A 13,226-nucleotide genomic window follows, 5' to 3' on the forward strand; every position below is an offset into this window, starting at 1 on the left:
TTTACACTCCCAGGGCAAGGGCTTTCACGCCCAAGTCTCTAATTAGGGAGTTCCGCTCTAGCTAACCATCTCATGAATAATGCAATACTCTAAAACCACCGCCCGATCTACTTCCTAAACCATTGTAAATTCCTGTATATGGGAGCAACTTGGCTTTTATTCTAAGTGATAGTGTGGGGGGACTTTCTACTAATAAGTAATGTAGTCTGCCATACATAACTATAATAAGAATTCTAAACTTACATTGCTAAGCTTGCCCTGAGATTTCTAACTCTATTTAGTAGATAGTAATGTCTGATTTCTTTCACTATCTCTCTTACAATACTAGAGGCAATTCTGAATGTCACTGAATCGGCAACATTCTTACTGAATTCCAAGCCCAGGGTCAGCTCAAGGACTACCTAGGGCATTGATGAAGGCCAGGAAGCAAAGTTCGATTTTGCTTAGGTATTTGGCAAGTCATTGCTTGGAGGCACCTATAACAAAACAATACTGAAAGGAAGCACACAGATCCATTCCCAAGGACAAAATTGGAGCATACGTGCTATGGGATGCCACAGTTCCAGGATACTAAGTTTCCGTGAAACTCTTTGTCTCAGGACTGCATCCAGGCTTTTGGCCTGTCATGTGTGTCACTACTGGAGTGGATGTAGCAGGTGGGGAAGCACTAACACCTGGAGAGTTGGCCCTCACATCTGGATGCTTGCTGAGCACTGCCTTCTGGAAATGAAAGACAGATCAGTAGATATTAATTTGAAAAACTGTGTGTGTTCAAGGGATGGTTGTTATGAGGTCCTTGAAGGTTTCCCTCAACACAAATCTTCACCATTCATTCACACACAGATCATCCATTTGTAGTTTTAATTGTTTATTTTATATGAGTATATCGTAGCTGTCTTCAGTCATACCAGAAGAGGGCATCAGATCCCATTACAGATGGTTGTGAACTACCATGTGGTTGCTGGGACTTGAGCTCAGGACCTCTGGAGAAGCAGTCAGTACTCTTAACCCCTGAGCCATTTCTCCAACCCCTGTAGTTTTCTTAAAAGAGTAGAATTAAGCTAGGAGGTAGCCTCATAGGCCTCTAATCCTAGGACTTCGGAGGCAGAGGCAGGCAGATCTCTGAGTTCAAAGCCAGCCAGGTCTACAGAGTGAGTTCCAAGATAGCCAGGGCTATACAGAGAAACCTTGTCTTTCAAAGAGAGAATTAAACCAGGCATGGAGGTGTCTTGGGAAATGGAGGCAGGAAGATCAAATTTTCAAAGATATCCTCAGCTATGTACCAAGTTCAAGGCTAGCCTGAGCTACATGAAACAGCCTCCCCCCAAAAAAGGAGGATTTCAGAAATGATTCTAAATTAAAAGATGAGGGGCCAGATATACGGGTGTACACCATTCATTGCAGCACCTGCCTGATCTACATAGCAAGTTACAGGTCACCAGAGCTGTACAGTGAGATCCTGCATGTCCCAAAACCAAAGATGAAATTCATTGGGTATGGTGACACATATCTGTAATATGGTGACTCAGGTCAAGTCTAGCCCCGGGCTACACAAAGACTCTCCAAAGAAAAAAGAGGAGGAAGAAGGGGAGGAGAAAAAAAAAGTAAAAACCAAAGCAAACAAAAACAAAAACCCAACAACAATTATGTGTATATGTGAGGGGATGGTATTTGCACATGTGTATAGGTGTCCAGAGTCAGAAAAGGGCACCAGTTCCCTTGGAACTGGAGTTGGTTATAGGTGGTTGTTGATGAACTAACCTGCCTCCATCTTAAGCTTGAGTGCCATCTTATAGCAAGGTTGAACTAGGTTCATTCCTGTTTATGATGAACCTCTTTCAAGGATTAAGCTATGCCCCGTGTAGAACCTCAGCTACACATTTCTGTACTTCCTGTTCAAGAAATGGCAGCCATGCCTTTCTTTCAGGAGCTCCTCATGACCAACTTGTTCTGCTTCTGTAACCCTGCTTCTTTGTCTGCCAAAGCCCCTGTTCGGAAAGCCCGGTCTCCTAAGCTATAAAACCCTCATCTTCCCCATCTAGGGACGACCTCTAAAACTTGCACTAGGGCAGACGGTTGCTGGACCAGCTCTGTGCTGCTGTTCACAATTTAAATTTTTTTTTCTTTTTCTTTATTTTCTTTTTTTTGCTCCAATTTGGCCATTTGAATGGCTGGTCTTTTGTTTTGTTAGTTTGAGACAGTGTTTCTCTGTGTCGCTTTGGCTGAACTGGAAATCAACTCTGTAGATCAAGTTGGCCTTGAACTCACAGAGATCTGCCAGCCTCTGCCTCTCACTGGGATTAAAGGCCTGCACCACCATGGGCTAGCCGAGTTGGTGGTCTTTTACTTCTGCCTGGTGGGCTTAATTGCTGTGAGCTAATTGCTGTGGATGCTGGGAACTGAATTCAGGTCTTCTGCAAATGTAGTATGAGCTCTTAACCAGTGGCTCCATCTTTCCAAGCCCTAAAATATCATTTTAAACATTAATAATTGCTTCATACCCAGGAGGCCTTCCTTCCTCCCAGATACTAGAGACCGCCACTCTCAGCTACGCTGTGATTGGGTCACAAGTGAGCACATGACTTTTGCTGGTCCAATCAATCTCAAATTCGTTCCCCCTACCCCACCCCACCCCCAGGAATTTGGGGTGGGGTCCCCCCCCCACAAAGTTCCTCTTCCTTCTTCAGGATGGTGAAGAGGGCTTGTCATCTCTGCTGTTTCCACCGGTTTCCTACTGCAAGAAACTGGTCTGAAAAGAGACAAGTAGAAAGAGGAGCCGGAGCCAAGGCACCTGCAGCTTGCAGGAGCCAGAGGTCTCCTTCGGTCCATTTATCATTTGATCCCCTTGGAATTGGGTTCTGTCACCCCTGAGTGAATGCACACTGACCTGCCCCTACCTGCTTTTCTAGAGCATGCTGAAGAACGCGTTCAACTTTAGACTGGGGGAGATGGCTGTCCTCCCATCCCCCCGGGTTTTTTTAAGCTATTACTTTCTTTGACCAGAATCAAGATCCAGATGTATCACTCGTGACCATTAACTCTTTTCTGCGCGGAAGGCCACGGGAGGAACCCAGGCCTTTGTTCCCAGATCAGAGCCCCTCCTCCCAGCTCAGGACTGCTTCCTTGCTGGCTCAGATCCCAAAGCACCATTTCTGGCCCGTGACTCACAAAGTAAATCGTCTGTAAGTGAAAAGCCTCTTATCATAACTTTGGCAGGAAAAACAAGGTGGCAAGCCAGGCAACATTCTTCACGCTGGAGGCCTACCAGTGCCAAGGGCTGCTCTGCACACTGCGCATGAGCAATGTCATCTGCTTGCTCCAAGGCTGCGTGCGCTTGCTTGTGTGCGCACCAACTCCTTTCCTGTTCTGTGTGTTCCCAATGGGACACCGTGAAACGTTCTACAGCCCTATCTGGTACCCAACATCATTTTTCTCCTTATCTTAACAGCTGAACTGCAAACATTTCGGCAAGGACGTGACAGTATGCATTTGCTTAGAGGACAGTGGTACCAAGGGATGGAGGTCCTTGTCTTCTGTCATTTTGCATCTTTAGGAACAAGTTAATTTAATCTCGTGGTTTTGAGATAGGGTCTCTTGTAGCCCAGGCTAGACTGGATCTCACTATGTACCTAAGGATGACCTTAAACTTTTCGGAGTCTTCTGTCTCCACCTCCTCAGTGCTGGGCTATCAGGCATTCAACACCATACTTGTTTTTTTTGTTTTGTTTTGGTTTTTTTTTGTTTGTTTGTTTTTTTTGTTTGTTTTTTTTTCTCTTTACATGTAACTTCCATTTACGACAGAATAGATGACTTTTGTTCCTTTGGGGACACTTGGCATCAGCAACCCATGCGAGTCTACCTTCAAAGTCAGACTCATTCATTCTGCCGCTGCCACAGGTTCCAGTTTTACCACAGGAAACGTGAGCATCTTCTCACCCACCCAGTCAGAGTGGATGCTAGCAGGGCTCTGTGAGAGCAGAAGAGTATCAGCATTGTGCCCTTTCTGCCTTAGCCCCGACCGCCTGTTTTGCAGGGGCTCTGCCTCCCCACCCCCAACCCTGTTGGCCATCTCATGATGCCAGCTATAAAGCATGAGCGGCTGTGTACTGTCCAGTGAGTGAGGAATGGATGCAGGTGAAGGGGTAGCCTGTGGGTGTGCGTAGGTGTGATAGTAAGGTGGCCCCATTTCAGGTGACTCCAGGGTAGTGCATGATGGCCTCTCCATTGCCATCCTTTGCCTCCAGGTTAGAGAACACCAGAGTTCATCTCCTGGTCAGCATCCTCTTTGACAGGGGTGGTGGTACAGACCTTGACATAGCTGGTGTTTCAGAGCTTTGGCGGACGTCCACTAAACTGCTGTAAGCTGGTGCCAGCAGCTGGAGCTATTGATGGAGCTGAGCAGCTGCTGCACAGAGCTGGGGAATAAAGCCCAGGCTTCATGCGTGCTAGGTGAGCACTCTCCTAACCAGGCCACATCCCTGGAAAGGCTAACCAGTCCTGTATTTAAAAGCATTATTTCCAGACTGGGTCTCATGGCACATGCTTAGTTCCAGCAGAGGCAGGCAGATCTCTGGGTTCGAGGCCAGCCTGGTGTACATAACAAGTTCCAGGACAGCCAGGGCTACACAGAGAGACCCTGTCTCAAACAAACAAAAAGCATTATTTCCGTGGTTATTCTTGGGGGATGAGTTGGTTATTTTTTAATTGATTTATAAATACACACACACACACACACACATATATATATATACACACACACACATATATGTATATGTGTGTGTATGTATATGTGTATGTGTGTGTGTGTAGAAGGCAAAGAACAAACTTGGGTGTTAGTCCTCCAGGCCTGTTCCTTTTACCTGAACCAGAGTTTCTCACAGGCTGGGAACTTCAGTACAAAGGGCAGGCTGACTGGCCCCCATGCTTCTAGGGCTCCAACTCCCATCTTGCCATTCACTGGGAGAATCATCCCTGGGTTTTTGTGTTGGCTCTGGGGATCCAAACTCGGGTCTCCAGGCTTGTAAGACCAGCTCTTTAGCAACGAACCTCCCAAGCCCTTTAATAGAACCTGTTTCCATGGCTTCAGACTGTCATGCTCCGAGGCTTTGACAGTCACAGATTCATAACTAGAGGCAATGAGATTGCTAGTCCAGCAAATGAAATGTCCTCCTAGCCCTTGCAATGCTGATTCATGGCTGCATGTGTAAAATCATTCCCTGAAGGTTGCTTGTTTGTCTTAGAACGTGCATTTCCAATCTCATGCTTGCTCTGGAGAACTGTTCAGTCTTTGTGCTTGCCATGCAGTTTTCTGATTAGTTGCTTTTATTTTATGTTTGTTCCTGGTATGCATTTTCACACACCCATATACATACTGAGATCAGAAAACTTGTATACATCCATATTCTTCTATCATGTGAGTGGGAGAGACTGAAGGTGGCTCATCCCACTGTTCTTCTAGGTGCTCCCCTCGCTTGGCCGCAAGCGCCTTTATCTGTGAGCCCTCTCTCTGACCCTTAGACATCGTGTATTCGTTGTTATAGATAAAGAACCATTTGGCAACATTGATTCACCTTTTAAAGTCATAGATACAATGTAATATAATAGCAACTAAGCATACTCAACAACAAACCAGTAACCTGAAAGCAGAAGCCCTAGACCAATCAGAATCTTCCTCATTCCTTTCTACGCAAGGTATCTCCTCTAAGTGGTAGCTTCTAAGATTTTATTTTTGCATTGTAGCTTAAATTGTAATACGGGGGGAGGGGGGGCAGACAGGAGGGCAGGTGGTAGAATCTGGGCAGAGTATAGGACCAAGCAGGGCTACATAGTAAAACTCTAATTTTCTACTTTATTTTCAAGGTTCTACAACAGGTTTTGGGTATGTTTTGAGTGCTTTCATACAGGAAAGAAATAGAGGCAAATGGTAAAAATAATTCAATCATTGAGAGGAGAATATTACTGGATTTCTAGACTGTGATATGCTGTTTTCTAAATTTTCTTTACCTCCGTTACTGTCTTGTGAAATAGGGACTCACTGTTCAGCCCTGGCTTAGAGGGAACTTACTATGTGGGTTGGCCTTGAACTCAGAGATCTGCAAATGCCCAGATTAAAGGTCTGTGCCACTTGATCGTCCCCCTTTCCCTCCATTCTTAACTAAATATTCTCATCACCCAGTTAGTAACCGAATGACAGAGGATAGGCTGAAATTTAGCAAATGGTCTTTTGTGTCCCAGCTAGGACCCTGATGCTAACCAGGGACCCTGATCTACCAGAATGTGTCCACCTTAAGGTCAGGATATAAAGGTAACCTTGACACCGGCACACAGTAGCAATTCCCTCCCTTTCCTTGCCGTATTTATTGGCACAGACGTTCAGAGACCGTGACCACAACTGAGTGGCAGTGGCAGGGAGACGCGCAGGCTCAGGATTGCTCCCAGAATCCGCACCCCCACCCCTCTTTGGGTACAGGATGGAATCAGATTTTCCATCTTTGAGGTACGCTGTGAACATGTGATTTGCTTTGGCCAATGCAATGTGAGCATAGATGACATCACTTCCATACAAAAAGCTTTAAGATCCATAGCAATCAGCATCTCTAGGTGTTGCTGGCCCACTGAGGGCCACTGAGTGCAAATGCATGATGGGACCCCCGCCCCAGGAATACTTAGCATATGTGGAAAAAGGCTTCCTGGAGTCAAACCCCTTGGTTCTTGGTTCACCTAACCTGGTGGCCCAAAGGAAAGCCACTGGTTAACAGGATGCGCGTCTGTTGCCAGGCTCCCTCTCTGAAAACCTGCACCTGCCTTCTCGAATCCCAAGTCTGGGCCCTTCCGTTCTCTCTTGCTCGGGATCTCGGTGCTCCCCTTACTCAAGCCAGCCTTGCGTTTGCTCCTTACTAATCACGCACTGGATATTAGGAATATTCTCCGATATTGGTATAGATTCGTAGCTTGCAAAACTATTCAATCGCAGTCTTTTATCACCGGAGACATCGCTGGCCCATGATATAACTAGTTTGAAATGTCAGCGCCCACGTGCCGTTCTGAGCTCTGAGGTGCATAGCCACCCAAATCTGCACAATCTTGTCACAGGGGTGAAGGTGGCGGCAGGGATTGCGGCTCCCCGGACCCCGGCGCCCCCTGCAGGCGGCGGCCGGAGAAGCAGCGGCGGCGGGGACAACAAGAGGACCCGCCCTGGCGTCCCAACAGGAGACTGCGCAGCTGCAGGGTGAATGGCGCGGCCGCATCCTCCGCTGGGCTGTTTTCCCGGAGGCTGACCCACCAGCGGAACCAACGGAAAATCTGGGGGTGGCCTGGGCCGAATAGAGCGAACCAAGTCTGCAAATTCCATTGTGTTTCCAGTCTCGGGGCTTTGAAACAGGAAGGGAGAAATGGGTCCTGCGCATCAGGCGCCAAACTGCAGCGTACTGCAGAGCATGAGCAAGCGAACTAGGTTGTTCCTTAGGAATTCAGGCCAGAGCCCCGACATGACCAAGCGGGTTCTGTTCTGGCCAAGAGAGCGGGCTTTGAGCCCCGTGGTCAACGTCAAAATGGCCCTGAAGCTGAAATCCTTGTAGATCAGTTAATGATAAAATTAATAATAATAATAATAATAATAATAATAATAATAATAATAATAATAATGTAAATAAAATGATAGATGATCAATGGGTGACCAATAGATAGTAGATAGGTGATAACTTGATAGATTGGTAATAAATGGTATAGATGAATGGATGATAAATGGTAGACAATAGGTAGATAGATGGTATATAAAAGATTCATGTATACATGCTGGGTAGATAATTCCAGCTTTCAAGTTCAAAGTCAGCCTAATGAGGCCCAGTGTCAAAACAACACCACAGCAAAAGACACTATCTGGTTTGTTCCGTGTACTTAGCTGTGCCCTCACCTCACCGTGTGTGTGTGTGTGTGTGTGTGTGTGTGTGTGTGTGTGTGTGTGTATTTAAACTGCTTTCTCCTGGACCACACTGGACATTACTCTGGTTTTATTTTATTGTTGTTGTTGGTTTTTGGCTTTTGTTTTGTTTGTGTTTATGTTTATTTCTCTCATTTATATTATGTATGTGAGTACACTGCAGCTGTCTTCAGACACATCAGAAGAGGGCATAGGATCCCATTACAGATGGTTGTGAGCCACCATGTGGTTGCTGGGAATTGAACTCAGGACCTCTGGAAGAGAAGTCAGTGCTCTTAACCTCTGAGCCATCTCTCTGGCCTCTGGTTTGTTTTTTTGTTTTTGTTTTTTTCTTTTGAGACAAGGTTTCCTCTGAGTAGCTCTTGATACATCTGCCTCTACCTCCTCAGTGCTGGGATTAAAGGGGTGTGCCACCAGTGTCCCCGCCTAGTGGCATCCTCTAAAAGTCAGACCTGCTTCCCTGACGTGCTATTTATTTCCCAACCTGAACCCACTGCAAGCTGTCTGGGGATGTGGCTGAGTCAGTAAAACACTTGCTAGCCTAGCACTCTTGAGGCCCTGGGCTTGATCCTGAGCATCACATACACTAACTATAGTCTTCATAAACACGTGATACTGTTGGCTAGAGATGAGATGGACCCCGTCCTCTGCAGCAGCTGAGGAAGGATGGCCTTGCTTTGTCCTAGAACCTATTTGGAGAACAAGTTCAAGGAACCAGGAGGAGAAGGCTGACACCCACAGAGTAGTGGTCACTCCTGGACACCTGTGAACACGGCAGGCATTACCAAGTGGCATCAGGTGGTGATGGATGTGGGCCCTGGCAGGTGGTGGGTCACACAGGCTCGTCTGCACTTCTGTTCTATAAGTGAGAACTTTAGTAGAGTTCCTTCAGTGCTGGATGCGGGCCCCAGCTGACTTGTTAGTTTATTGTGTTATTATTATATTAGCTATCATTATAGCCAAATATAAAGAATGCTTGGCTCCTGGGGGAGCAATGACTGGAATGTAAATAAGTTTTTTTTTTTTTTAAAGAATGCTTGACCCACACATGCTGAGGATTATATAAATATTCACTGTTGCCCGGAGTCAAGGCACAAGCTGAAAATCTGAGCACTTGGAAGGAGGAAGCAAGACGATCAAGAGTGTGAGGTCATCTTACACTATGCAATGAGTCTGAGGTCAGCCTGGGCTATCTGAGACCTGGTCTCAGCCAGCAAACAAACAAACAAACAAACAAACAAACAAACAACCCCACAGATAGAAGCACTGAGCATGGCGAACCAAGCGTCTCCAGAATCCAAATGGTGGGAAGAAAGAACTGACCCTTGAAAGCAGCCCTCTGCCCTTCACATGTAGGTTACATAGCATACATATGTGCATTCATTCACACACTGTGATGGCTATACTTGGTTGTCAACTTGACTATCCGGAATGAACTACAATCCAAAGATGAAAGGCACAGCTGAGATCCCAAGCTTGAGGAAGGAAGACACCTTTACTCCAGGCCATGTCTTCTGCTGGAAGCCTAGACAAGGACAACGGAAGAAGGAAGGTCTTCCTGCTCTGTCTGCCTGCCCTCATCCTGTTGGCACATCCATTCTTTTGCTGCTATTAGAGCAGACTTCTGGATTCCACCATTTACAAGAGACCTTGGGGGACTGATAAGGTACTAGACTTTTCGACTTTCCATTCATAGCTGGCCATTGTTGGATTAGTTGGACTGTAGACTGTAAATCATTCAAATAAATTTGAGAGAGACAGACAGAGAGAGAGAGAGAGAGAGAGGGAGAGAGAGAGAGACAGAGACAGAGAGAGAGAGAGGAGAGAGATTCATTTGATGAGTTCTGTGACTCTGAGGAACCCTGACTAATATACTAATATACTCATACACATACACAAATAGTCAGTGTTCTGGCTGGGCAGTGGTGGCACATGCCATTAATCCAGCACTTGGGAGGCAGAGGCAGGTGGATTTCTGAGTTAGAGGCCAGCCTGGTCTACAAAGTGAGTTCCAGGACACCCAGGGCTATACAGAGAAACCCTGTCTGGAAAAACCATAAATAGATAGATAGATAGATAGATAGATAGATAGATAGATAGATAGATAGATAGATAAAGTGCACTGAGGGGCTGGAGAGATGGCTCAGTGGTTAAGAGCACTGGCTGCTCTTCCAGAGGACCCAGGTTCAATTCCCAGCACCTACATGACAGCTCACCACTCACCACTGTCTATAACTCTAGTTCCAGAACTTCCAACACCTTCACACAGACACATGCAGGCAAACACCAAAACACGTACAATAAAAAAGAAAAAGCTCAAAAAAAAAAAAAAAGAAAGAAAGAAAAAGCTCTATTTTGCAAACCGGGTATGGTGGCACACATGTTCCATTCAAACCTTTCTGCCCTGCATGTGTCAAGCTCTGACTTCACAGGAAAATGGCAGCTAGCTTTGTCTCACAAGCTCCACCGTGCTGTAAAACCAGACTCCACAGAGAAAGATCTGTCACAATGGTTGCTCTATTTGGTCTAAGAGCATTGAGTGACAGTGTAACTGTGCACTGTACACTGTGCCTCTGGACAGAATGATAAGGGCAGAACCCCGAGGACTCTGGTACCGAGGGACAAGTAGGGTACTTGAGCAGTAAGTGCATGCTGGACTGTATAGCCAAGCACAACACTCTCTACTTTTCAGACAGATTCTGTTTGTTTGTCTGATTGGTTTTGGGGGGTTTGTTTTGTTTTGTTTGCTTGGTTTTTTTGTTTTTCTTGTACAGGGTTTCTCTGTGTAGCCCTGGCTGTGTTGGACCTCACTCTGTAGATCAGGCTGATTTCAAACTCATAGAAATCCTCCTGCCTCTGCTTCCTGGGTGCTGAGATTAAAGGCATTCACCACTACTGCCTGGATCTTTTATTTTTATTATTATTTTTTTAGATTCATTTATTTATTTTTTTAAAGATTTATTTATTTATTATATGTGAATACACTGTAGCTGTCTTCAGACACTCCAGAAGAGGGCATCAGATTTCATAACAGATGGTTGTGAGCCACCATGTGGTTGCTGGGATTTGAACTCAGGACCTTCGGAAGAGCAGTCGGTGCTCTTAACCTCTGAGCCATCTCACCAGCCCCTTCATTTATTATTATATCTAAGTACACTATAGCTGTCTTCAGATGCACCAGAAGAGGGTGTCAGATCTCATTACGGATGGTTGTGAGCCACCATGTGGTTGCTGGGATTTGAACTCAGGACCTTCAGAAGAGCAGTCGATGCTCTTAACCACTGAGCCATCTCTCCAGCCCTGGATCTCTTTTTTATTATTTTTTTATTTTTTGGTTTTTCAAGACAGGGTTTCTCTGTATAGCTCTGGCTGTCTTGGAACTCACTTTGTAGACCAGGCTGGCCTCGAACTCAGAAATCCACCTGCCTCTGCCTCCCGACCGGCGGATCTTTAAAAAAAATAAAAATATTTATTTTTTACTCTTCGTGATTGTGTGTATCATATCTGAACACAGACATGTTCAGATATGAATACAGGTGCCCATGGAAGCCAGAGAGGTTAGAGCCCCCGGAGTTGGGATCACGGGTAGTTGTGAGCTGCCTAAAATGGGAACTGGACTCTGATTCTCTGCAATATATGATCTTAGCCATCTCCCCAGCCCCTGGAACATTCTTGCTTTTACCTAAACCAGCACACAGCCCTCATGAATCATTTGTATGTTAAAGACAAAACTGTTGTGGACACTGCACATTGAAAGCTCATTGGCTTAACAAAGGGAGGTTCTCGATTGATGGCTTAGGGTTCAGAGCTCATGATGCTGTTTGCAAAGGACCAGAGGTTCCCAGGCCCACGTTGGGCCACTCACATCTGCCTGTAACTCCAGCTCCAGGTCTTCTGGTGACATTGGCCTTCTTGAGCATCTATTGATCAGATGGTGGGATAAAGAGGGATTTTACATCCTTAAGAGAATGTCTTAGGAAGGAAAAAAAGCAAGCTGGGCCTGGTGGCACACTTCCTTAAGCACCACACTCCAGAGGCAGAGATGGGCAGAGCTCTGTGAGTTTGAGGCCAGCCTGGTTCACCTTGTGAACGTCAAACTAGCCAGCACTAAGCAGTGAGATCCTTTTCTCAATTAAAGAAAAAGGGCGGAGAGGTCTCAAAAAGAGAACAATCTCATGGACAACAGGGGAGGGGACAGAGTCAAGGGACAGGTACATACATAGCTGCTCAGGAGGACAGACACCTGCCTTGGAAGACAGAGTGGCAGTGCTCCCCCCACACACACCAAAAAAAAAGTTAAAAATAGGACCAAGGATGTGGCTTAGCTAGTGGAGCACTTACCTAGCAGGCAAGAAGCCCTGGGTTTGATCCCAGTGTCACATGAAGCAGCCATGATGGCACAGGTCTGTAACCGAGTATTTGAGAGGTGGATGCAGAAGTTTCAGGAGTTCAAGACCAACCTCAGCTACATGAGCATGTTTCAAAAGAAAAGTTAAAATAAGATATTGTTTTCTTTGCCTAGTATACACCCCAAAGAGCTGGAAAGAGGTTTCAAAGAGAGGTTTTTCTACTGGCATTCGTAATTGCATTAATCACAATAGATGAGATATGGAGGAAATCCAACCGTCTATCATCAGGTGAACGGAGAAGCAGAATTCACACAGGGCACTACTATTCAGCTCCTCTCAAACTCCATATGCAATCCACAGTGACCTTGAACACTTGATCCTCCTGCCTCCACTTCTGAAGTGCGGAGTTAATGACTGGGAAATAAAACCAGGTTCACTAAATGCTAGACAAATCTTTTAAGACTCAGCTCCAGCCTCAGCCTATATTTGCCATTGAAAAACAAAATTGGGCTGGGTGGCGGTGGCACAGACCTTTAATCCCAGTACTTGGGAGACAGAGGCAGGTGAATCCCTGAGTTCGAGGCCAGCCTGGTCTACAGAGCAAATTCCAAGGCTACACAGAGAAATCTTGTCTCAAAGAAACAAAACAAACAAACAAGCAAAAAATTGTGCCAAGTATTGTGAAGGTTCAAGAATCGCTGCAGGAAGCCCCCAGACTCAAATGGTCTGCAAAGGCAAAGAGCATTTATTCTGCAGAATGCTCTTCTATTACCACCATTCAGGGGTCAACAATTTATCTGAATGGTGACCCCAGACAAAGCGGAGCAAGCCTTTTATAGAAAACTAGGGGGATCTTAGCTAGGGTTAGGTAATCTAAAACTTTAATGGCGGTTGCCGGGAAGTTACGTGGGTGGATTTCTGATAGTTTTATTATATTT

This window comes from Mus musculus, chromosome 15 (genome assembly GCF_000001635.26).
Source record: "Mus musculus strain C57BL/6J chromosome 15, GRCm38.p6 C57BL/6J".
Classification (NCBI taxonomy): Eukaryota; Metazoa; Chordata; class Mammalia; order Rodentia; family Muridae; genus Mus; species Mus musculus.